Source organism: Bubalus bubalis, chromosome 4 (assembly GCF_019923935.1).
Source record: "Bubalus bubalis isolate 160015118507 breed Murrah chromosome 4, NDDB_SH_1, whole genome shotgun sequence".
Taxonomy (NCBI): domain Eukaryota; kingdom Metazoa; phylum Chordata; class Mammalia; order Artiodactyla; family Bovidae; genus Bubalus; species Bubalus bubalis.
This window is the reverse complement of record NC_059160.1, coordinates 143,298,446-143,322,004: the sequence shown is the minus strand read 5'-3', so window position 1 is coordinate 143,322,004 and position 23,559 is coordinate 143,298,446. Positions and strand designations below refer to the sequence as shown.

Here is a 23,559-nt window from a genome sequence, read left to right as displayed (position 1 = left end):
AATGTTAATAGTGCTGAGAATGAGAAGGCCTGCTATAATAAAATACATCTAGAAATGGACATTTATTTAAACAAACATTCTCCCATTGCTTTTTCTGTCTGGTTTATCAATTTCTTAAGATTGTTGGCACAGTCTTTCCTTTTTTAAAAAAAGTAATGAATTTTTGGCTATGCTGGGTCTTGATTGCTCTGCAAGGGCTTTCTCTGGTCGCGGTGAACTGGGGCTGCTCTCTAGCTGTGGTGTGCAGGCTCTAGGGCATGGGGCTTCAATAGTTGTGGAGCATGGGCTTAGTTGCCCCACAGCATTAGTGGAATCTTCCCAGACCAGGGATCAAACTGGCATCCCTGAACTGGCAGGCAGATTCTTAACCACTCGAGCACCAAGGAAGATCTTGTTCCTTGGTATATAATATGAAAGCAAGCTTCCTCTCTGTAACTTGTTAACATGGAATCTACCTGGGAGTAGAGCAGCTAGGTTGTACTTTTCTTGTCCTTCCACCCTCAAATACAACCTAAGAGTTTTCATGTTGTTTTGTTTGTTTTTCACAAGTCTTTGCTCATTGTAGTAGTCCATTCTTCTAATAGGCCAATATCACCTTTTCCTTCAAATCTGAGTCTTTAGAAAACTCCTTAGATAGCACATTGAGTTATTTTTACGTCCAGTCTCCCCCATTTTTTTCCTCACTTGCGGTTGCAGTGGTTTTATTTTTTGACCTGTCTTTCATTTTAGAATCTCTGGCCCTGGGAAATCCTTATATTTTCTCTAAATTGCTAAGCAATCTAAGGTACTTTGCTTTTTATTTTCTTCCTTGGCCGTAATGAACTCTAAGGTGATATATTCAATTTTCCCCAAAGTTCCTGTCACTTTCGCTTCACTAACGCATTCCTCTTTGTTGGTAACGATTAAGCCCAGGGTAGCCCTTCCAATCTTAGTCTCTTTTGCTCTCTAAATGATGAAGTTGCTGATAGAAAGGCAGATAATAAAGGAGAGGAGTGATTCCTTAGTGCAAATTTTTATTACTTTATTGTCTCTTTGGGTTTACTGAATTCTTTTACTTTAGTTTTTAACCAGGTCTCTTTTTTTATCCTGACATTTCACTTCAGTCAACTTTCTTTTCATTTTACTTGGAATTTCTATCACTTCTTACCCAGAATTTTTAACTTTCAATATTTCACTGAAAGAACAAGAGTTGATGTATTATAATTCTCTTTTGTCTTGAGGATAATTTCCCCTGTCTCCTTCTTTTATTGTTATACAGTCTTCTAAGTTTGGATTTTTTTTCTGTTTACTTGTTTTGTTAAAGACAGGAGATTTATTCAGTCCTGGTGTCTATCGTGAGATATATACATATCTATATCCCTTTTGAGCTCTGTCACTATCAATTTTGGAGCTACATTATTTCTCTCTCAAATCTTAAAGTCCCGGGCAAGTATCTTGTTAAATTCCTGGGCTACAGGAGCTACATATTCATCTGGGGCAACTATTCTCCTATTCCTATAGTTTGGTCCTCTATTGGAGGTGAATTTTATTTTAGATAATTTGGAACAATTTAGATTCCCTTTTCTAACAGAGATGCATAAAACCTAATCTCTAGCATAGCCTCTGCCAGTGTTTGTTTGTTTGTTTTTTTGTATGTCTACTCCTACTGTTGGGGCTATAATATCCCAGGGCACAATATATCATTCTTCCCTTGTCCTCATTTATCCTGTGTTGCATTTTTGGGAACTAAAAATCTTCCAGCTGAGTGTAGTTAGAAATATATTGCTGGAAGGTGGCCAGGAAACATCTCTGGCTATCTAAAAAGCAGCTCCTGAGCAGTAACAGAGTGAAAGCTGGCTTTTTGTTTGGCTCTCTCAGTCTCAAGTCTCTGATAGGAAGTCAAGATACATGGATTTGAGGGTCTGGCCCTGTGGCTGCTTTAAATTTAGGCACAGGGAAGTTCTAGGTTTCCTCCCTTCTAATTTGTTCCATTCATGAAGTAGATAAGGTAGAGTGGCCAGATTCAGCAAATAAAAATATAAGACACACAGATTTGACTTTTAGGAAAACAACCAATAATCTTTTCAGTACATTTCAAATACCGCATAGGACATATGCCAGAAAATTATTCATTGTTTATCTGAAATTCAAACTTAGCTGGGCATTCTATATTTTATCTGGCAACTATAAGGTCAGAGAAAATTTCCCCCAATGTTTGAAACAGTTAATGAGGTCTCTTGTGCCTCAGGTACTGGTGTAACAGTGTCTTTTCTGGTTTTGTAAAGGTTGCCCTTCCCAGTCTTCCTTCACCTGCAGGGCTGGTCAGCACTGAGAGGACTGGAGGAAGTTTGTATAGAGTCTGGGAGCCTTTAGAAAGGAACAGAGCCAAGACCTGGACTCCTTCCCTGTAGTTACTATTGGAAAGTATTTTGTGCATTGAACTGGTCATGATTAAAAAAGGACTGGGTAAGAAAGAACATCAAAGATCTTAGAGTAGGACTCCTGTTGTGGTCTGCATTGCCCAGTGCGAGATGCTGTTTGGGCACTTTTGTGACTGGAAGCAGAAGGCCCTCCTGATCCAGCCACTTGGTGAACGGAAAAGTTCTAGGCGTGGCTGCCATGCTATACCTCTAAGGGAGCAGGCTGCTTCTCTCTTTAAGATTCACTGTGACCACTGTATTTGCAGCAGCAAAGGCAAGAGCACAGCAGGCAGAGAGGTCACATGGACTGCAGGGGATCTGTTTTCATCAGTAAACTGTGTGCCAGGAGCAGAACACCAGCAGCCCTCAACAGGGCCCTCTTGTATCGAATACAATTTTCTGGTTTTCTCTTTCTGAGGTATGTGGATCGAAAGGCTCCCAGAGTTCTTGAACAGTTTAAGGAACAAGAGAGACACTGGACTCCCTGCCAGTGTGGCAGTTGGGAAGTATTTTTAATTTGAAAATTAATAGATAGGACCTCTTTTTCGCCCTAAACTACAGAGATAGTTGCTACTATTAGCACATATATACATGTATATTATATATTTGACATCATAACATATATTGTTTTATAAATAGCTAAGTTCTATAAAAGTTTCTTTTTTCCTTTTCTAAGATGTCATGACTTGAGAAGGCTATATATATTTTACTGTGGTCTTGTGCTTAGCAGTTTTAAAGATATAGCTTAGATCAATAATGAGTTTGAGTGAACTCTGGGAGTTGGTGATGGACAGGGAGGCCTGGCATACTGGGATTCATGGGGTTGCAAAGAGTCGGACACGACTGAGCGACTGAACTGAACTGAACTGAATGAAAAAATATAAAGTTTTGTGATTCCTTATCATTCTTGCATATTTTTCATCTTTGTCAGCCTGTATCCCTTAATATTTTTAAAAGACCAAGCTAAAAATTTTACCTATAATAGTTAATCATCTTTGGTAATTAACTTTAATTACTTGTTTTACTTTGGTGCCTTAGTTTATATCATATAATCTTGTGTTTATGCACACACTAAGCTAAAATAATATATTGATTGTTGATCCTCTTAATTGCATTCTTCTAGCAGGAAATATAGGAGCATGTTTATTATGATCTTAGGGTAGGAAATAATTTCTTAAGTAGGACCCCCAAAACATAAGCAATAAAGTAAAAGACAATAAAGTAAAATATTTAATTATATTAACATAAAAACTTAGTGAAAAAATCACGTAAAAGAAGATAAATGGAAGATACCAACTCAGAGGATATATTAATATTTACAAATCGGCCTTTAAAATGGATGGCATTGTTGTTCCCCTTTTCCTTCCCATGTATCCACGTCCTTTGCCATGTGACATTGCGGTTATTCCCGCTAGAGACAGAGTATATTTCCCTGTACTTGAACTTGGTTAGTATTAGACTTGATTGTGTGATTTGCTTTGCCCATTGAAATGTGGGCAGGAGAGGCAGAATCCTTGTTTGAAGCTTATATTTTAAGATGCATTGTGTTTCCAACTGTTCTAAAATTATTGTTGTTGCCATGGGAAAAACAGGGTTCTGGTAGCCTCCTTGTCCAAGGAGGATGAGAAACACGTGAAGCAGATCTGGAGTACTGTTTGGAGTAAGCCAGCGAGGCCCATCCTGGCCAACTCCCAGCCAACCTGAAAATGTACAAGACATAATGTTGTTTTATGCCACTGAATTTTAGGATAGTTTTGCATGTAGAATTATTGTGGAAACAGCTGACTTATAGACATATTCAATTGAAATGATCCAAAGAACTCCTAAAAAATTAATGAGGAAAAGAATAATCTTAACAGGGAAATGGGTCTATGATAAGTGAAAAAGTAATTCACAGATGAGAAAATTGAAATGACCAATACCTAGGTGAAAAGATGTTTAGCTTGTTTCACTGGTTATCAGGTAAATATAGATTCAATCAATGATGAGACAGTTTATCATACCTATTAGATTGGCAAAAATTAATGTCTGGCAATACTGAGTATCTGTAAGGATATGAAAAAACAGGACTTTTATATATATAGATGGTGGAATGCTTAAGAATACAAAGAGAGAGACTTCCTTGGTGGTCCAGTTGTTTAGATTACAGGCTTCCACTGCTGGGGACATGGGTTCAATCCCCGGTTGGGAAACTAAGATCCTTCATGCATGTAGCGTGGCCAAAAGAAAAAAAAACACAAAGAAAGGGTCTTTGCTATTTTGCTATATTGCTGTATTAAGCAGTGAGAGGGTATTTTCAAGGAATATAATTGACAAAGGATTATATATAGAATTTATAGAGAAGTTTTGGAAATTATTAAGGAAAAATAGGCAACCTAGGAGAAAAATTGGTAAAAAATATAGATAAGCAATTCACAAAAGGAGTGTTGAATGGCTAGCTAATCAACCTAAAACAGATCACCAATTACATTGGTAATCAGAAATGAAAATTAAAATGACAATGAGATCAACTTTGTACCTCTCATGGTGGCAGAAGTTGAAATGACATGAAGTCTCTTGTTCTGGTAAGGAGGTGGGGGACACATGTGAATCCATGTGATCTGCTGCTAATATTATTTTGGACACCAATTTGGTAATATTTGTTGAAATTGAGTACTCACATGCATTCTGACCCAGAAATTCTACTTCTGAATTGTATTACTCGCTAGTGCTGCCATAACAACTTACAACATGATGGGAGGCTTAAACAACAGAAATTTATTTTCTCATAATTTGAAGGCTAGAAGTCTAAGATCAAGGTGTCAGTAGATGTGTGTGTGTGTGTGTGTGTTTTCCTAAGGCTTCTCTCCTTGACTTGCAAATGGCCAAGTTTTTTCACATATCCTTATATGGTCATTCCTCTGTGGGTATCTGTGTCGGCACCTCTCTTCTTAAAAGGATACCACTTATATTGAATTGGGCTTCTCTGGTTGTTCAGATGGTAAAGAATCTGCCTGCAATGCAGGAGACCTGGGTTCAATCTCTGGGTTGGGAAGATCCCCTGGAGAAGGGAATGGCTACCCACTCCAGTATTTTAGCCTGGAGAATTCCATGGACAGAGGAGCTAGCAGACTACACCCCATGGAGTTGCAAAGACTCAGACGTGACTGAGTGACTAAATTTTTTATTGAATTAAGGCCCATCATAATGGCCTCATTTTAACTTAATCGCATCACTAAAGACCCTGTTTCCTATAAAGCCATATTCTGGGGTACAGAGTATTGGGATATAAACATGAATTTAGGTGAGGACACAATTCAACCCACAGCAGAACACACATATATATGTGTGTATATACACACACACATACACACATATATATGAGATATATCTATGTATATATATAAATTATATAGAAGGACTCTTGCAGAGGTACACAGAAACTTGTATGAGAATGTTTATTATATTATAACATTGTTTCCTATAGTAAACAGTTGGAAACTACCTAAACATACTTGAATAGGCATATGGTCAGATAAAATACATTATAAGTGCATCTGATGCAAAATAAAATACAAAATAGAATGCTACAAATGCAAAATAAAAGAACAAAATCAATTATATTAATTGAGAACTCTTTTTTTTCAAATAATAAGAAATCTATAGCTGAGAAGTTCGAAGCTGATAACATCAATGACTCAAGCTCTTTCTGTAGTTCTGCTCTGTCATCTTTCCTCCTCAGGTTTGCAGTAAGACTGCTTGGTGTCTAGGCTTTATACCACAGTTAACAGAAGGAAGGGTGAAGGGCCATGGCAACGTTGCTTTACCTTTTTATAGGTAAAGCAACAGCTGACATCTCATTCTGTCATCTCATTCCATCATATGCCATTCTGAGTTGCAAAGAATGCTGGGAAGTCTAGTCTTGTTTGTGTCCATAGCAGTGAAAGGCAAGGGGGAGATGAGACTATATGTTGAATGAGCTAAGCTGCAATTATAGTTCGACATCGGTAGGCCGTGAAAATGTCATGTTAAGAGGAGAAACTGAGAGAGAGAGAGAGAGATTGAGAAGTAGAAAGAGATGGGAATTACAATACTGTTTGTGTAAATTAAAAAATCCACACACACATAAGGTGATATATCATAAAGATATGTATCATTATAAAGATAAATATCATATGTAAAAAAAGCCACAGAAAGTTGATTGGAAAACTGCCAACACTAACTACTACAGATTGGATGCCTATCAGAAGGGGGTGGAATGGAATTGAGACTGAAGGATATAGAATATGATAGCAACAATAACAACAACAACAACAACCCCAGGCTTTTCACACCAGTTCCATGAGTTGAACTTTAACAGAGGAGCATGATTGATTGGGTCAGTCTAATTCTTTGTATTCAAGACCAGGGAGGAATAAAGCTGGGATGAGTCATGTCACCTGTGTGGGTTATTCAGTTTATTGCTGCTGCTAAGTCGCTTCAGTCGTGTCCGACTCTGTGCGACCCCACAGACGGCAGCCCACCAGGCTCCCCCATCCCTGGGATTCTCCAGGCAAGAACACTGGAGTGGGTTGCCATTTCCTTCTCCAGTGCATGAAAGTGAAAAGTGAAAGTGAAGTTGCTCAGTCGTGTCCAACCCTCAGAGACCCCAGGGACTGCGGCCTACCAGGCTCCTCCATCCGTGGGATTTTCCAGGCAAGAGTACTGGAGTGGGGTGCCATTGCCTTCTCCAATTCAGATTATTGGGGAGGGTTAACTGTGCATGTGTGCTAAGTCGCTTCACTCGTGTCACTCTTTGAGACTCTATGGACTGTAGCCCACCAGGGTCCTATGTCCATGAAATTCTCCAGGCAAGAATACTGGAGTGGGTTGCCAAACCCTCCTCCAGGGGATCTACCTGACCCAGGGATCAGATCCATGTCTCTTATATCCTGCGCAGGTGTGGGCAGGGTTATTTAGAGCCAAAAAAAATGTGACTCACTATGTTAATGACTGAGTTTAATTATTTTTCTTTATTCTGTGATAAGCACCTTTCTTTTCACTACAGTTGAAGGACTGATAGGAATGGTGTTACAGTAAGTTTAGGGATGATAGTAGTTCTTTTTTAGATAATTTAGGGATATTGTAAGTTTTGAAAAATGAATTTTGTACATATTTTTTCTTGTGTTCCATAATACAAAATTAGTACGAGTTGACTTTTAGAGGGTCAGTGAGAGCATGAGTAAAATAAATATGGCTACTTGGTAGCGAAATCCATCATGCTCTAGTCTTCTGTTATTATCTTTGGAAACAGAGAGTGGGAGAAAGGATTTCCTTCTTCTCTCTCTAATATAGCCCTCAGTGACTGACGGGCTCCCTTCTCTGGAATGAAGCAAATTGGCACAATTCCATGTCTTATGTGGGAACAAGACGCAGAAGTTTATTTATTTTATTCTTTTTAAGCTTACTGTCATTCTTTTGCTTTTAGTTTTGTATTCTATCCTTAAAACATCTCATACTAAATCCTCTAGATAACATACATAATTAATTAATATGTGTTAGTATGTTTTGCTTTTATTAAGCATTTGTTACAACTTTGGAAGCAGCTGTTAAGCACTTCCATTTTAAGACCATGATTCCTTATTACTTAATTATAAATTATTAACATGCGTGGGGTAGAAATGGTGAAATGGATTTAATTTGTAAATAAAAATGTGTGAACTTAATGACTCTTCACCAACTTTTAAATCAGATGGGCAATCTACTTCGTATCTCTCACAGTAGTTTTCTAAGATTCAATGGTATTTGGATTTGGAGAAGTAGAACTCCACAATGAGAAATTTATCTTCCACAAAATAACAATAATTGACTAATGAATTATTTAATACTGTAATTAGTACTTCATTGGATTCTATGAGTAATTTTATAAGTAATTACCTTTTATACCAACTTTATAGATCTCATCGCACATGAAGGAACCAGGGTAAATGGGAGTCAGTGTGAACAAGACCAAGCAGAGTAAAGCAGAGCTTGAATCTGAAGTTTGCCTTGCCTTTCTGCCTATGTTTTCATTACTTCCCTTCTTTTCCTACCCTTAGTGGGTTCTTGATGCCTTATCTCTACTCAGCCATGAGACAGCTCTTCTTGTCTCATAGTTTAAGGCATAACACAAATACATAGTTATCATATCTTGATTTTTCTCCTGAGTTGCAGGATTCTGAATTTCCAGCTGCCGATGCGAATACCCATTTGCACATGCTACTCATACCCCAAACTTATCATGGCTACTGTAGTCAGAGTAGAGCTTGCTCTAGATTTGCTCATTGGTATGAATATTATGTTATGAGCCATATGTTATGAGTAATAATATGTTACGTTACTGCAATAGGGAGGTAATACATTGTTTTCAAGATAGACTATATAAAGAGTGTATAAAAACTTAAAATAGAGCATAAACTATATGGAGGCATTTTTGTTAAAAGTAAAAAGGATTATTTTAAATAAGTAGTATCTATAGCAATGCATCCCACTCCAGTACTCTTGCCTGGCAAATCCCACGGATGGAGGAGCCTGGTAGGCCGCAGTCCATGGGGTCTCTGAGGGTTGGACACGACTGAGCAACTTCACTTTCACTTTTCACTTTCATGCATTGGAGAAGGAAATGGCAACCCACTCCAGTGTTCTTGCCTGGAGAATCCCAGGGACGGGGGAGCCTGGTGGGCTGCCGTCTGTGGGGTCGCACAGAGTCGGACACGACTGAAGCGACTTAGCAGCAGCAGCAGCAGCAGCATTGACTAGTCATTCAGTCTTCCCTTCCTACCAAAGCATTATTATTTAAAAAGGTTTTTTTTGTTTTTGTTTTTTGTTTTTTTTTTAGCCACAAGTAGAATCTAACAAGGACTTTACATGTAGGTGCTTAAGGCACCTGGAAAAAACAGAAATCATTAAATGAGACATAGTTCAGGAGTTCCTGTGTCAGGGAATGAAACTCAGGGTTGGAAACTGAGGACAGAAAGAAAAAATTAGTTATCTGTATATTCTAAAATGTGTGGGTGATAGGTGAAAATGATAAGCAAATTACTGGCAAAACAGACTTTTCAGTTTCCTTCTGGATGCTTTCTTCTAAGTTAATTTGAGAAAGAATTGTAAGTGTTGATTTTGTATTATAGAGAATATATCAGTTTAGAAAATTAAAGTTACAAAATTTTATGAAAAAATCAATAACAGGATGTTATTATTTCCAAATGTGAAATATAATTTTTACATGGCCACCATGATAACTATATGAGGAAAGAAACAGCCATATTCAGATGTTAAAAGTGATTTTACAGAGTGAAGAACGCTAAAGTTGCTTTCATTATAAGGAATAGAATTCTCTTTTCAAGAAATTGCAAATTCCTATTTTGTATCGCAACTGAGTGATTATTTCTCTTCTCTTTGGAAAATTTAATTCTTTAGTATAAAGTATATGTCACTAGTGGCAAGCCTGCGAGACTAACAAGAGAGATCATTCTGAGCCTCTAGATCTGTCTTATTTTTGCCATTGTTAATAGTAGACTTGATGTTTGTGATAATAGTTTTAGAGAAGCATGGAAAATTTGTATCTTTGGTTAAGATAAATTTGTTGTAGTTAATGATTTTAGCTGGGTCTGCATTCATGCTCAGTCGTGTCTGACTCTTTGAGACCCCATGGACTGTATCCCACCAGGCTCCTCTGTCCATAGGATTATCCTGGCAAGATAGGGAGTGGGTTGCCATTTCCTTTTCTAGGGGATCTTCTCGACCCAGGGATTGAACCACGTCTCCTGTGGCTCCTGCATTGGCAGGAGGATTCTTTACCACTGAGCCACTTGGGAAGCTGGATTTTAATTAATTATATAGTAAAATCTTTATTTTTAGAATAAATCAGGCAAATCAGTGTCCATGCCTTTCCAAACTGAAATGGGTATTAAATTGTGAAATAATTTGTAGCTTGTATGAGGACTTTGTTACAGTCATAACATTGCATGCTCATGAGAAATAATGCAGTGATAACAAGAAATGTATCTTCTAAAATTACTTTATAGCTCCTATTATAAAATGGACAGTTAGCAAATATTAAACAGGGCAATTAGAAAATACTAAATGGTTTACAAATATCATATGTAATTTTGAAGAAAAATTATTTTGCTTTATAGTGCAGTTTATTTTTATATTTTGGAATTTGTTTTTGGATTTTCTAATGGAGCTTGGAAACTTTACGTAGAGTTTTTGTTTGCTTTTTTGTCCCAGAAAATCTAGAGTTGTAGAAAGTTATCCTGATGATTGAACCCAATTCTGATGTATCTGATTGAATTGATAGAGGAGGAAATAATGTAACAAAATACTTTGTCACAGATGAGAAGTAATAAACACTAATATGGGCAAAAACAATGAAATATTGCTAGACACAATATTATTAATAGGCAAAGTTGAGATGGTGTGCTTCAGTTCCTAGTTCAAGTATTAAATGTCATTGGACTCAATACTGTGGCCTTTCAGGATCAGATGATACCCTCTGCTGGCTAAATGTGGGATTGCGTTTAAAAATGAATGGCTTTATTTTTTTGTTTTAAAAATAGGGATGATTGTTGTGTAAAAGGATTGAGCAGTGCAGAATATTGTAAGATAATATAGGAAAAATTGTAACTGTGAATAATAAAGTCAGTGTATCACTTAAATAAATATTTTTCCAAGTGAAACTAATATGGAAATACCCATAATTGAAATTTCCTAACCTGATGATTTATTTTTTAACCATGGAAGTAGGTCACAGGAAAGAAACAGCAGAGGCAAAATACATAGATCTCCTTATCTCCATCTTCAATAACAATTTTGAATAAGCCAAGCTATTTAAATTATTTATTACTTACTGTTGTAACAGTGACTGGCAAATATCTCGAGGTGAGATAAGAACTGCTTTTCTCAGGACTTCCCTGGTGGTCCAGTAGCTAGGATTCCATGCTTCCGCTGCAGGGGGCATGGGTTCCAACTCTGGTCCGGGAACTAAGATTCCTCACGGTGTGGTAAAAAAAAAACCAAAAAACAAAAAAACCCTACCCTGAGAACTTTTCTCTGGGTACCCAGACCTAATTTCTGTTAAAAATAATTGAAATACTCAAGTAATTTGGAAGTTCGGTAAGTACATGGAAGTATCATATAGCATGTTTGTTTTAAATTTTTTTCTATATTTTGTTTCTTTAACTTTTAGTTTTATATTGGAGTACAGTTGATTAACAGCATTGTGATAGTTTCAGGTGTACAGCAAAGTGATTCAGTTACACATGTACATATATCTATTCTTTTTCAAATTCTTTTCCCATTTAGGTTGTTACATAATACTGAACAAAATTCACTGGCTCTTATGTAGGTCCTTTTGCTTGTCCATTTAAAATATATTTTAAATTCTAAAAGTCACTTTGGAATTTACAGTGTTTGGGGCACATGATGACATGAAAAGTTATATTTAAAAGCTTTTATTACACAATATGTTGTTATTTCATTGCAAACTTGAAAAATATAATTTCAATCTGATTCTACTGTTTAATATTGCCTTTCACTGGTATGTTGCTTTAAGAGCACCCATCCCCCTTTCCTGTTTGAGCCACTGTGTCCTGTCAGTCATCCTGAAATACACTAGGGTACTTGTCAGGCTGTTTGCTTACAAATGCATCATAAGCCAAATTGTGAGCCATGATAGTGGCACTGAATTTCTAAACACAAGAAATTGCTTAGACAGTTGGTTTAGTATCTGTGTATGGGCAATACTCTGTCCTGCAGTAGGTGAGTGAAGTGTCAAACTTTTTAAAATCAAACTTTGCTCTAAGGCAAATCCTAGTTATAAGTTATATGTTACTTGGTTAGATAACTTTGGGGGAAATTAAAAGATATTGTTTCTATAAAATGGGATGAGTAGAAACTGCTGTATTGTGTACTTATTACTTTTATAACTAATTTCCTTTTAATAGCACTAAACTCTAAACTACTTTATGAAAACTCCAGCTTTATAAATATCTACTTTTCCAAGTCAATTAGCAGTCATTTCTGTTATAAATAGAAATGTGATTCTCTTACATACTTTTTCTTTCACATCAATTGAGGCAGACTCAGTTGAGCAGAGGCTCAGTTCTGTTATCTGAAGTATTTATTAATGGCTTTAAAAATAGCGCTAAAACAAATTTTCATGTGCCAGTGCCCAAGCTATAGTAGTCTTATATCAAAGCATTAAAAAATTCCTATTAGCTGAGCTATTACTGTTTGAGTAACTGTATACAAGACACTGGAAGCTTTACATTCTTTAGACATAAAAGTTATGCAGTAAGCAGGCTCTTTGTGCAGACAATTTAATTTCTATATGAAGCTCTAAACCTAAGTTGTACATGCATACTTTTCCAGTATTTTCTGTATGTTGCCTTAATATTTTAAAAAGAGAATTAATAAAAGTGAAAATATAGGAACTTGTGGATTTTGATACTGTGTGTTTAATATGGTAGAGGATAGTTAAGAGGCTGCAAGGACTTGAAGTTTTAAGGCTTTATCTAGGGTAAACAAGAAGATATATATATATCTATAGATATATATATAGAGAGAGAATGATTATTTATTCCTTACCTGGTTCTGGAAAGGATTCAAGGTGACTTATAAGGATATGTGAAATTCAAGAAAGGAGAAATTAAAAGTGGGGTGAAAGTAGAAAGAAAAATAAGCATGAGATATAAAACAGAGCCAGGAATAAGGCTGAGCTGCTGCAGTTCTTGATTATGGTTTTATGACACGGGTGTATGGTAGATTGATGGGAGAAAAAATATAGGCTTATATATAGAAGTCTTACAGGGGACTTTCATGCAAACTAGCTGTCTTCTTTACCAAAGGTGACAGTGCAGAGTGGGGAAAATATGCTGGATGGTGAATATTAAATATACTTTAAATATCACTTGTGTTTTGGTGGAAAAAAAACTAGAGAACTGCTGCCCTTTTAGCCCACACACTGATTTATGTAGGCATAAGTGTGGCTCTAAGTTTTCTAGGAGCAGAAAGGAATTTGGTCTGTTACTTTATTCAGAAGAAAGATTAAAGAGGCTTAGTTGTTTGGAAACAATAAGAAGTTGTTTAAATAAGGTCATATATCTACATATTAGAACAGATACGATCAAGCTAATGTTAAAATAAAATATATTTGGCAATTTTGTATGAATCTAGTCCTGGTATTTAAAATTTTTTCTGAATAGGTTTTTATAAGTGAGATTAATTACTTTCTTTCTTTCACTCAATTTGGTTATACATTTAACTTGAATTTCAGCTTCTGTTAGGTCAAAATTAACTAGATCCATTTTACTTGGGAAAAAGTTGTTGGGTAGGAGGAAGGAATTCAGAGGTAGGACTTTTTAATGTACTTTGATCTTCAAATACTCAAAAACCAACTACTGTGTTGAAGACTCTGGGCTCTGAGCTGCACACCATGCTAAACCCAGCCTGTAAAAGTGAATAAGCTTAGAAGTTCGCTGCTTTCACCCAATAGTATTGAAAAAGGACAGAAGTGTAGCAGTTAACATTTTGCTAAGTATCTTTCAGTGATATCTTCAGATATTCAATTAACATGGTGAGTCAGGGACAATGATTTGGCTTCCTTTTTTATTCCATTGTTAAAAATAAAATAAATAAGAAGTGGTTATCTTTTACGAAAAGCACTACAGAAACAAAATACTCAAAGCTTTTTTTTGGTTTGTTTTTGTACTTTTGTAAACACATATGCAGGTTGACTTAGAGTTCTGTAACACATCAGCTGCATGACATGACATTGTGGATAACCTGGACACATAGGTTTGAAACCTGGGAAGCAAATATTCTTAAGATACCAAGTAGGGTTTTGTTGTCGTTTAGTTGCTAAGTCGTGTTTGATTCTCTGCAACCCCACGGACTGTAGCCCGCCAGTCTCCTCTCTCCATGGAGATTCTCCAGGCAGGAATACTAGAGTGGGTTGCCATTTCTTTTTCCAGGGGATCTTCCCGATCCAGGGGTTGAACCTGTGTCTCCTGCAGTTCCTGCTTGGCAGATGAATTCTTTACCACTAGCTCCACCCGGGAAGCCCAAAGCAGATTTGTGCTAAGTTGCTTCAGTCCTGTCCAACTGTTTGTGACCCCATGGACTGTAGCCTGCCAGGCTCCTCTGTCCATGGGATTTTCCAGACATGAATACTGGAGTGGGTTGCAGATTTTGGCATCAAATAAACTGAGTGATTACCAGAGTGGTCAAGGATGCTTAAGGAAAACAAATTAGCTTTTGAAAACATTAATTCAGAGATCCTAGTGAGAAATCTGCTAACTGCTTATAGAGTCAATGGATATCAACAGAAATCTGTAATTATAGAGTAACTGAAGTAATCTGGAAATATTTTCAGTGTCAGTGAGGTAAGAGATGAACAGAAAATATTTTTTAAAAGTTAGATTTATTAAGGAAAAATTTACATACATTAAATTCACTCTTTTTAAGTTTATAGTTCGATGAATTCTGACAATTATACACAGTCATATAATCACCACCATAATCAAATAGAACACTTATATTTGAATCAATCCAAAAAGTCACCTGTTTTATGCATAAGTGTTCAGTGATTTCAGCACCATTTGTTACTGTGACATCTTTGTTGAAAGTCAAGTATCCATTTAATATTATGTTTACTACATGAGCCTGGGTTGTTTCACTTTTGGTAATGTTAAGCTTGATCAGTGCATTCACACACTATAAGCCTGATTCTCATAGTTCCCTGTTAATCAGTCACCTAAAGATTTTAGCCTTCATACTGGTAATTCCTGTATAGTCTATTATTTTTTAAGGGTTTGTAAATGGCGACTTTATCATTCTATAATTCTTTTTTAAATGCTTACATTTTTGTTTTTTAAATTTTTTTGTTTTTATTTTTAATTCTTTTATTTTTAAAATTTTGGCTGTGTCAAGTCTTTGTTGTGGCACATGGGCTTTTTTCTCTAGTTGCTGAGGATTGACTTCTCTTGCTGCAAAGCACGGACTTTAGAGTGTGCGTGTTCAGTAGTTGTGGTGTGTGGGCTTAGTTGCTCAGTGGTATGTTGGATCTTAGTTCCATGACCAGGGATCAAACCCATGTCCCCTGCATTGGAAGGCAGACTCCTAACCACTGGATTGCGAGGGAAGTCCCTATTTATTAGTTTTATCACTTGGGATCATTTATAAAGAAGAACGCTTCCCTTACTATTTCATTAGTCAGAAGTATAGTTCATATCAGGAAATCAGGAAAATGCTTGATTATTTCCCATTATTTACCCATTTTCAGAAAAATAAGATGGTGTTCTACCAACTTTGAAAGGTGACCGATGAGTTTTTGTTTTTAAATTTTTATATGTTGGATATGTTTCAGTGTATTGTAATTTTTATTCTTTTGATGCTCAAATTTTCTGATTTTGGCCACTGAGAACCCCTTTGAATTGTTTACTTAGCCTTTTGATTGCTTTCCTGCTTGGTCAGTGATAAAAAATCCACCTCCCAAAAAGAGGACGTGGTTTGATCCCTGGGTCAGAAAGATCCCTGGGAGAAGGAAATGACAACCCAGTCCAGTATTCTTGCCTGGAAAATCCCATGGACAGAGGAGCCTGATGGGCTATGGTCCATGGAGTTGTAAAATAGTCAGACACAATTTAGTGATGAAACAACAAGAAGCTTTGGACAAAACCCAAGTGAACCTTGATTCCTAGCTCAAGTTGTTCTAGGCTCATTTTGTACATTTCCTGCACCAGATCTTTGATCAGCCTTTTCACCAAGGAACCTAAGTCCTTTTAGTGGAAAATAGTATTTAGGGAACACAAACTATGCACCAGATTGCCATCGCTGCCCATTGTTTTTTTTTGGATGGTTGTGAATACATACAAAAAGAAGTAGATATTTTTTAGAAAAGGGAACATATATAATGAGATCATACTGATGGCTCCCATTTAAAACAAAGTTAATTTAAATTTTTTGGTTTTACATTTGCATATTTTTTCTTTATATTGAAGTATAGTTGATTTATAATATTATATTAATTTCAGGTGTACAACATAGTGACTCAAAATTTTTTATGGATTATATTCCATTTGTAGTTATTATGAAATATTGGCTATATTTCCTGTGCTGTAAAATGTATCCTTGTAGCCTATTTATAGGGCAGGAGCCCTCCCCTGTTAGCACTGGTAACCACTAGTTTGTTCTCTATATCTGTGACTCTGTTTCTTTTTCATTTTAGTCACTAGTTTGTTTTATTTTTTAGATTCCACATATAAATGATAATATACAGTATTTATCTTTCTCTGTATGACTTATTTCACCATGCAGAGTACTCTCTCAGTCCATCTATGTTATTACAATTAGCAAAATTTCATTTTTTATGGCTAAATAGTATTCTTTTGGGAGAAGGCAATGGCACCCCACTCCAGTACTCTTGCCTGGAAAATCCCATGGACAGAGGAGCCTGGTAGGCTGCAGTCCATGAGGTCGCTAAGAGTCGGACTCGACTGAGCGACTTCACTTTCACTTTTCACTTTCATGCATTGGAGAAAGAAATGGCAACCCACTCCAGTGTTCTTGCCTGGAGAATCCCAGGGACAGAGGAACCTGGTAGGAGGCCGTCTATGTGGTCGCACAGAGTTGGACACGACTGAAGCAACTTAGCAGCAGCAGCAGTATTCTTTTGAATATCTATAGCACATCTTTATCCGTTCATCTGTTAATGGACACCTAGGTTGCTTCTGTATCTTGGCAATTGTAAATAATTCTTTGATGAACTTTGAAGTACGTTCAGTGCAGTTGCTCAGTTGTATCTGACTCTTTGAGAACCCATGGACTGCTGCACACCAGGCTTCCCTGTCCATCACCAATTGTCGGAGCTTGCTCAAACTCATGTCCATCTAGTCAGTGAAGTCATCCAACCATCTCATCCTCTGTTGTCCCCTTCTCCTCCTGCCCTCAATCTTTCCCAGAATCATGGTCTTTTCCAATGAGTCAGTTCTTCACATCAGGGGGCCAAAAGTTTGGAGCTTCAGCTTCAGCATCAGTACTTCTGATGAATATTCAGGACTGATTTCTTTTAGGATTGATCTCTTTGCAGTCCAAGGGACTCTCAAGAGTCTTCTCTAGCACCACAGTTCAAAAGCATCAATTCTTCGGTGCTCAGCTTTCTTTATGGTCCAACTCTCACATCTATACATGACTACTGGAAAAATCATAGCTTTGACTAGACAGACCTTAGTTGGTAAAGTAATGTGTCTGCTTTTTAATATACTGTCTAGGTTGGTCATAGCTTTTCTTCCAAGGAGCAAGCGTCTTTTAATTTCATGGCTGCAGTCATTATCTGCAGTGATTTTGGAGCCCAAGAAAATAAAGTCTCTTACTGTTCCCATTGTTTCCTTTCTATTTGCCATGAAGTGATAGGACTGGTTGCCATGATCTTCTTTTCTTGAATGTTGAGCTTTAAGCCAGCTTTTTCACTCTCCCCTTTCACTTTCATCAAGAGTCTCTTCAGTTCCTCTTCGCTTTCTGCTGTAAGGATGGTGTCATCTGCATATCTGAGGTTATTGATATTTTTCCCAGCAAACTTGATTTCAGCTTGCTTGTGCTTCATGCAGCCTGGCATTTTGCATGATGTATTCTGCATATAAGTTAAATAAACAAGGTGACAATATACAGCCTCAATGTAAATCTTTCCCGATTTAGAACCAGTCCGTTGTTCCATGTCCTGTTCTAACTTTAGCTTCTTGACCTGCTTATAGATTTGTCAGGAGGCAGGTAAAGTGGTCTGATATTCCCATCTCTTGAAGAATTTTCCACAGTTTGTTGTGATCCATACAGTCAAAGGCTTTGGCATAGTCAATAAAGCAGAAGTAAATGTTTTTCTGGAACTCTCTTGCTTTTTCTATGATCCAGCAGATGCTGGCAATTTGATCTGTGGTTCCTCTGCCTTTTCTAAATGCAACTTGAACATCTGGAAGTTCTTGGTTCACATACTGTTCAAGCTTAGCTTGGAAAAATTTTGAGCATTATTTTGCTAGTTTGGGAGATGAGTGCAATTGTTTGGAATGAAAACTGACCTTTTCCAGTCCTTTGTCCACTGCTGGGTTTTCCAGATTTGCTGGCATATTGAGTGCAGACTTTGACATAATAATCTTTTAGGTTTTGAAATAGCTCAGCTGGAATTCCATCACCTCCACTAGTTTGTTCATAGTGATGCTTCCTAAGGCCCACTTGACTTCGCACTCCAGGATGTCTGGCTCTAGGTGAGTGATCACACCATTGTGGTTATTTGGGTCATTAAGTTCTTTTTGTATATGAATCCTTTCAAATTAATGTTTTCATTTTCTTCAGATATATACCCACATGTGGAAATGCTGAATCATATGGTAGTTTTATTTTTAGTTTTTGAGAAAACTCCATACTGTTTCCCAAGTGATTTTACCAGTTTATATTCCCACCAACAGTATACAGAGGTTCCATTTCTCTACATCCTTGCCAACATTTGTTATTTACATTCTTTTTGATGATAGCCATTCTGACAGGTGTTGGGTGGTGTCTCACTGTCATTTTAATTTGCATTTCTCTGATGATTAGAGATATGAACATTTTTCATGAGCCTGTTGGCCATCTGTATCTCTTTTTTTTTAAATTCTGGAATCTTATTTCCTAATAGTGTGAATATAATTATTCATTTGCTTTATCCTCATGTATGTGTATACATATGTTGGCCACTTGATGTGAACAGCTGACTCACTGGAAAGGAGAAGAGGGTGACAGAGGATGAGATGGTTGGATGACATCACTGGTGCAATGGACACAAATTGGGCAAACTCCAGGAGATGGTGAGGGACAGGGAAGCCTGGTGTGCTGCAGTCCGTGGGGTCGTGAAGAGTCGGTCATAACTTGGTGACTGAGCAACAACATGTGTGAAGTGAAAGTGAAGTCGCTCAGTCGTGTCTGACCCTCAGCGACCCCATGGACTGCAGCCTTCCAGGCTCCTCCGTCCCTGGGATTTTCCAGGCAAGAGTACTGGAGTGGGGTGCCATTGCCTTCTCTGACAACATGTGTATACACATATAATAAGAATATATATATATTATACACGTGCATGCATCCTAAGTTTCTTTAGTCGTGTCTGACTCTTTGCAACTCTATGGACTGTAGCTCTCCAGGCTCCTCTGTCCATGGCATTCTCCAGGCAAGAAAACTGGAGTGGGCTGCCATTCCCTTCTCCAGGGGATCTTCCCAACCAAGGGATCGAAGCTATGCCTCTTACATCTCCTGCATTGGAAAGTTCTTTACACTAGCACCACCTGGGAAACCCATTATACCACACACACATATATATATATATAATAAGCATATTAAATGTAGTTAAAAATTACTTTGACCTTTTTTTTGTCCTAGAGGCTATCTCTCTAGTATTAGAGTAAAAATACTGTCCTTATTTTATTTTATTTTTTTAGTTTGGGATGTTGGATTTGTTTGTGGATATCCAATCAGATGACAGATAATGATCTAGAATTCAGCAAGAGTTCTGACAAAACATAGTCCACTGGAGAAGAGAATGGCAAACCACTTCAGCGTTCTTGCCTTGAGAACCCCATGAACAGTATAAAAACAAAATGATATGACACTGAAAGATGAACTCCCCAGATTGGTAGGTGCATAATATGCTACTGGAGAAGAGAGGAGAAATAGCTACAGAAAGAATGAAGAGGCTGAGACAAAGTAGAAACAATGTCCAGCTGTGGATGTGTCTGGTGCTGAAAGTAAAGTCCAATGCTGTAAAGAACAATATTGCATAGGAACCTGGAATGTTAGATCCATTAATCAAGGTAAATTGGAAATGGTCAAACAGGAGATGGAAAGAGTAAACATCGACATTTTAGGAATCAGTGAACTAAAATGGACTGGAATGGGTTAATTTAATTCAGATGACCATTGTATCTACTACTGTGGGCAAGAATCCCTTAGAAGAAATGGAATAATGCTGATAAGTCAAAAAAAGAGTCAGAAATGCAGTACTTGGGTGCAGTCTCAAAAACAACAGGATGATCTCTGTTTCCAAGGCAAACCATTGACTATCATAGTAATCCAAGCTTATGCCCCAACCACTAATGCCAAAGTGGCTGAAGTTGAATGGTTCTATGAAGACCAAATGATCTAGAATTAACACCAAAAAAGATGTCCTTTTCATCATAGGGGACTGGTATGCAAAAGTAGCAAGTCAAGAGATACCTGGAATAATTTGGCCTTGGAGTAGAAAATGAAGCAGGGCAACGGCTACCAGAGTTTTGCCAAGATAATGACTGATCATAGCAATCACCTCTTCCAACAACACAAGAGACGACTCTAAACATGGACATCACCAGATGGTCAATACAGAAGTCAGATTGATTATATTCTTTGCAGCCGAAGATGGAGAAGCTCTTTAAAGGCCATCAAAAACAAGACCAGGAGCTGACTGTGGCTCAGATCAGGAACTCCTTATTGCCAAATTCAGACTTAAATTGAAGAAAGTAGGGAAAACCACTAGACCATTCAGGTATGACCTAAATCAAATCCCTTACAATTATACAGTGGAAGTGGCAAATGGATTCAAGGGATTAGATCTGATAGATAGAGTGCCTGAAGAACTATGGATAGAGGTTCGTGACATTGTACAGGAGGTGGTGATCAAAACCATTCCCAAGAAAAAGAAATGCAAAAGGACAGAATGGTTGTCTGAGGAGGCCTTACAAATAGCTGAGAAAAGAAGAGAAGTGAAAGACAAGGAGAAAAGGAAAGATATACCCATTTGAATGGAGAGTTCCAAGGAATAGCAAGGAGAGATAGGAAAGCCTTCCTAAGTGATCAGTGTAAAGAAATAGAGGAAAACAATAGAATGGGAAAGACTAGAGATCTCTTCAAGAAAATTAGAGATACCAAGGAAACACTTCATGCCAAGATAGGCACAATAAAGGACAGAAACAGAAGATATTAAGAAGAGGTGGCAAGTATACACAAAAGAACAATACAAAAGAGATCTTAATGACCCAGATAACCACGATGGTGTTATCAGTCACCTAGAGCCAGACATCCTGGAGTGTGAAGTCAAGTGGGCCTTAGGAAGCATCACTATGAACAAAGCTAATGGATGTGATGGAATTCCAGCTGAGCTATTTCAAATCCTAAAAGATGATGCTGTCAAAGTCTACACTCAATATGCCAGCAAATTTGGAAAACTCAGCAGTGGACACAGGACTGGAAAAGGTCAGTTTTTATTCCATCCCAAAGAAAGGCAATGCCAAAGAACGTTCAAACTACCACACAACTGCACTCATCTCACACGCTAATAAAGTAATGCTCAAGTTTTTCCAAGCTAGGAGATTCAACAGTACATGAACTTCACAGTATGTGAACAGTACAAGAACTTCCAGATGTTCAAGCTGGATTTAGAAAAGGCAGAGTAGCCAGAGATCAAATTGCCAGAATCTTTTGGATCCTAGAAAAAGCAAGAGAGTTCCAGAAAAACATCTACTTCTGTTTTATTGACTATGCCAAAGCCTTTGACTGTGTGGATCCAAACAAACTGCATAAAATTCTTCAAGAGATGGGAATATCAGACCACCTTACCTGCCTCCTGAGAAATCTGTATGCAGGTCAAGAAGCAACGGGTACAACTGGACATGGAACAGTGGACTGGTTTCAGATTGGGAACGGCAAAGCTGAATATTGTCACCCTTATATGCAGAGTTCATTATGTGAAATGGGCTGGATGAAGCACAAGCTGGACTCAAGATTGCTGGGAGAAATATCAGTAACCTCAGATATGCTGTTGACACCACCCTTATGGCAGAAAGTGAAGAGAACTAAAGAGCCTCTTGATGAAAGTGAAAGAGGAGAGTGAAAAAGCTGGCTTAAAATTCAACATTCAAAACAGAAGATCATGGCATCCTGTCCCATCACTTCATGGCAAATAGATGGGGAAAGAATGAGAGACTTTATTTTCTTGGGCTCCAGAATCACTGTAGAAGTAGATGGTGACTGCAGCCATGGAATTAAAAGATACTTGCTCCATGGAAGAACAAGCTGTGAGCAACCTGCTGCTGCTGCTGCTAAGTCATCTCAGTCGTGTCCGACTCTGTGTGACCCCATAGACGGCAGCCCACCAGGCTCCCCCGTCCCTGGGATTCTCCAGGCAAGAACATTGGAGTGGGTTGCCATTTCCTTCTCCAATGCATGAAAGTGAAAATTGAAAGTGAAGTCGCTCAGTCGTGTCCGACTCTTAGTGGCCCCATGGACTGCAGCCTACCAGTCTCCTCCGTCTATGTGATTTTCCAGGCAAGAGTACTGGAGTGGGGTGCCATTGCCTTCTCCTAGACAGCATATTAAAAAGCAGAGACATTACTTTGCCAACAAAGGTCTGTCTAATTTTTTTACAATTTTCTTATGTAAAGGTACTGTGCTATAAACACTGTTTTGAACCTTGCTTTCTTTTTTCACTATGAAAAGTTACTCCATATTAGCATATGGAGAGAACTTCCTCACTCCTTTTTACAGCTAGGTTGTATTTGTTTGTGTGGATATACCATACATAGTGTCCTCTTCCTTCCTTCCTTTGTTTCCTCTCCTTTTAAAAATATTACTGCAAAGAATTGCCTTGGGCATATGTTAGATTTAAAAATTTTTAATAGTTACTCTCACAGATTTTCTGAAAGATATAATATATATTTTAAAAAATTGAAGTATAGTTGATTTACAAATGTTATGTTATAGTTTTCATTTTGGGGATAGATTTCCAGAAGTGAGATCACTGGCTCAAAGCCTATATATATATATTGCAAATTCACCCTCTGTAGGAACAACATTTTGCATAAACACACTCAGTTTATGAGGGTGTCTGATACACTACAGCTTTACTAACAGAGGTTGTTATCTAAATTTTGGATATTTGCCAATCTGCGAGGTGAGAAATTGTATCTCAGGGTAGATTTAATGTGTATTTCTTTGATAATGAACAAAGTTGGGCAGCTTTTTATATACTTAAGGAATATTTGCCTATTTTTCCTTGAATGAGAAATTGTTTTAAATTACAGTCAACTTTAAACAATATCTATTGATTCCTTGCTATGAAAGATGAGGAAAGATGAGTATTTGAGTTTTTCCATCTATTTTGATAAGTGAT

At 37.4% G+C, this 23,559-nt stretch overlaps 1 protein-coding gene across 3 annotated transcripts in view; it reads left to right on the top strand.

The window, feature by feature from the left end:
* CTNNA3 (catenin alpha 3) overlaps positions 1–23,559 on the top strand; it is a 1,922,732-nt gene that overhangs the window by 17,187 nt on the left and 1,881,986 nt on the right. The window contains exon 1 of one of the 3 annotated variants that reach the window (XM_044942168.2): positions 12,039–12,158. The exons of 1 other annotated variant lie outside the window; for it this stretch is intronic. The gene's annotated coding sequence lies outside the window, so the exon portion shown is untranslated. Of the gene's footprint in view, positions 1–12,038; positions 12,159–23,559 lie in introns of those variants that run through there. One more of the 3 variants, XM_025285110.3, reaches the window with a different exon arrangement.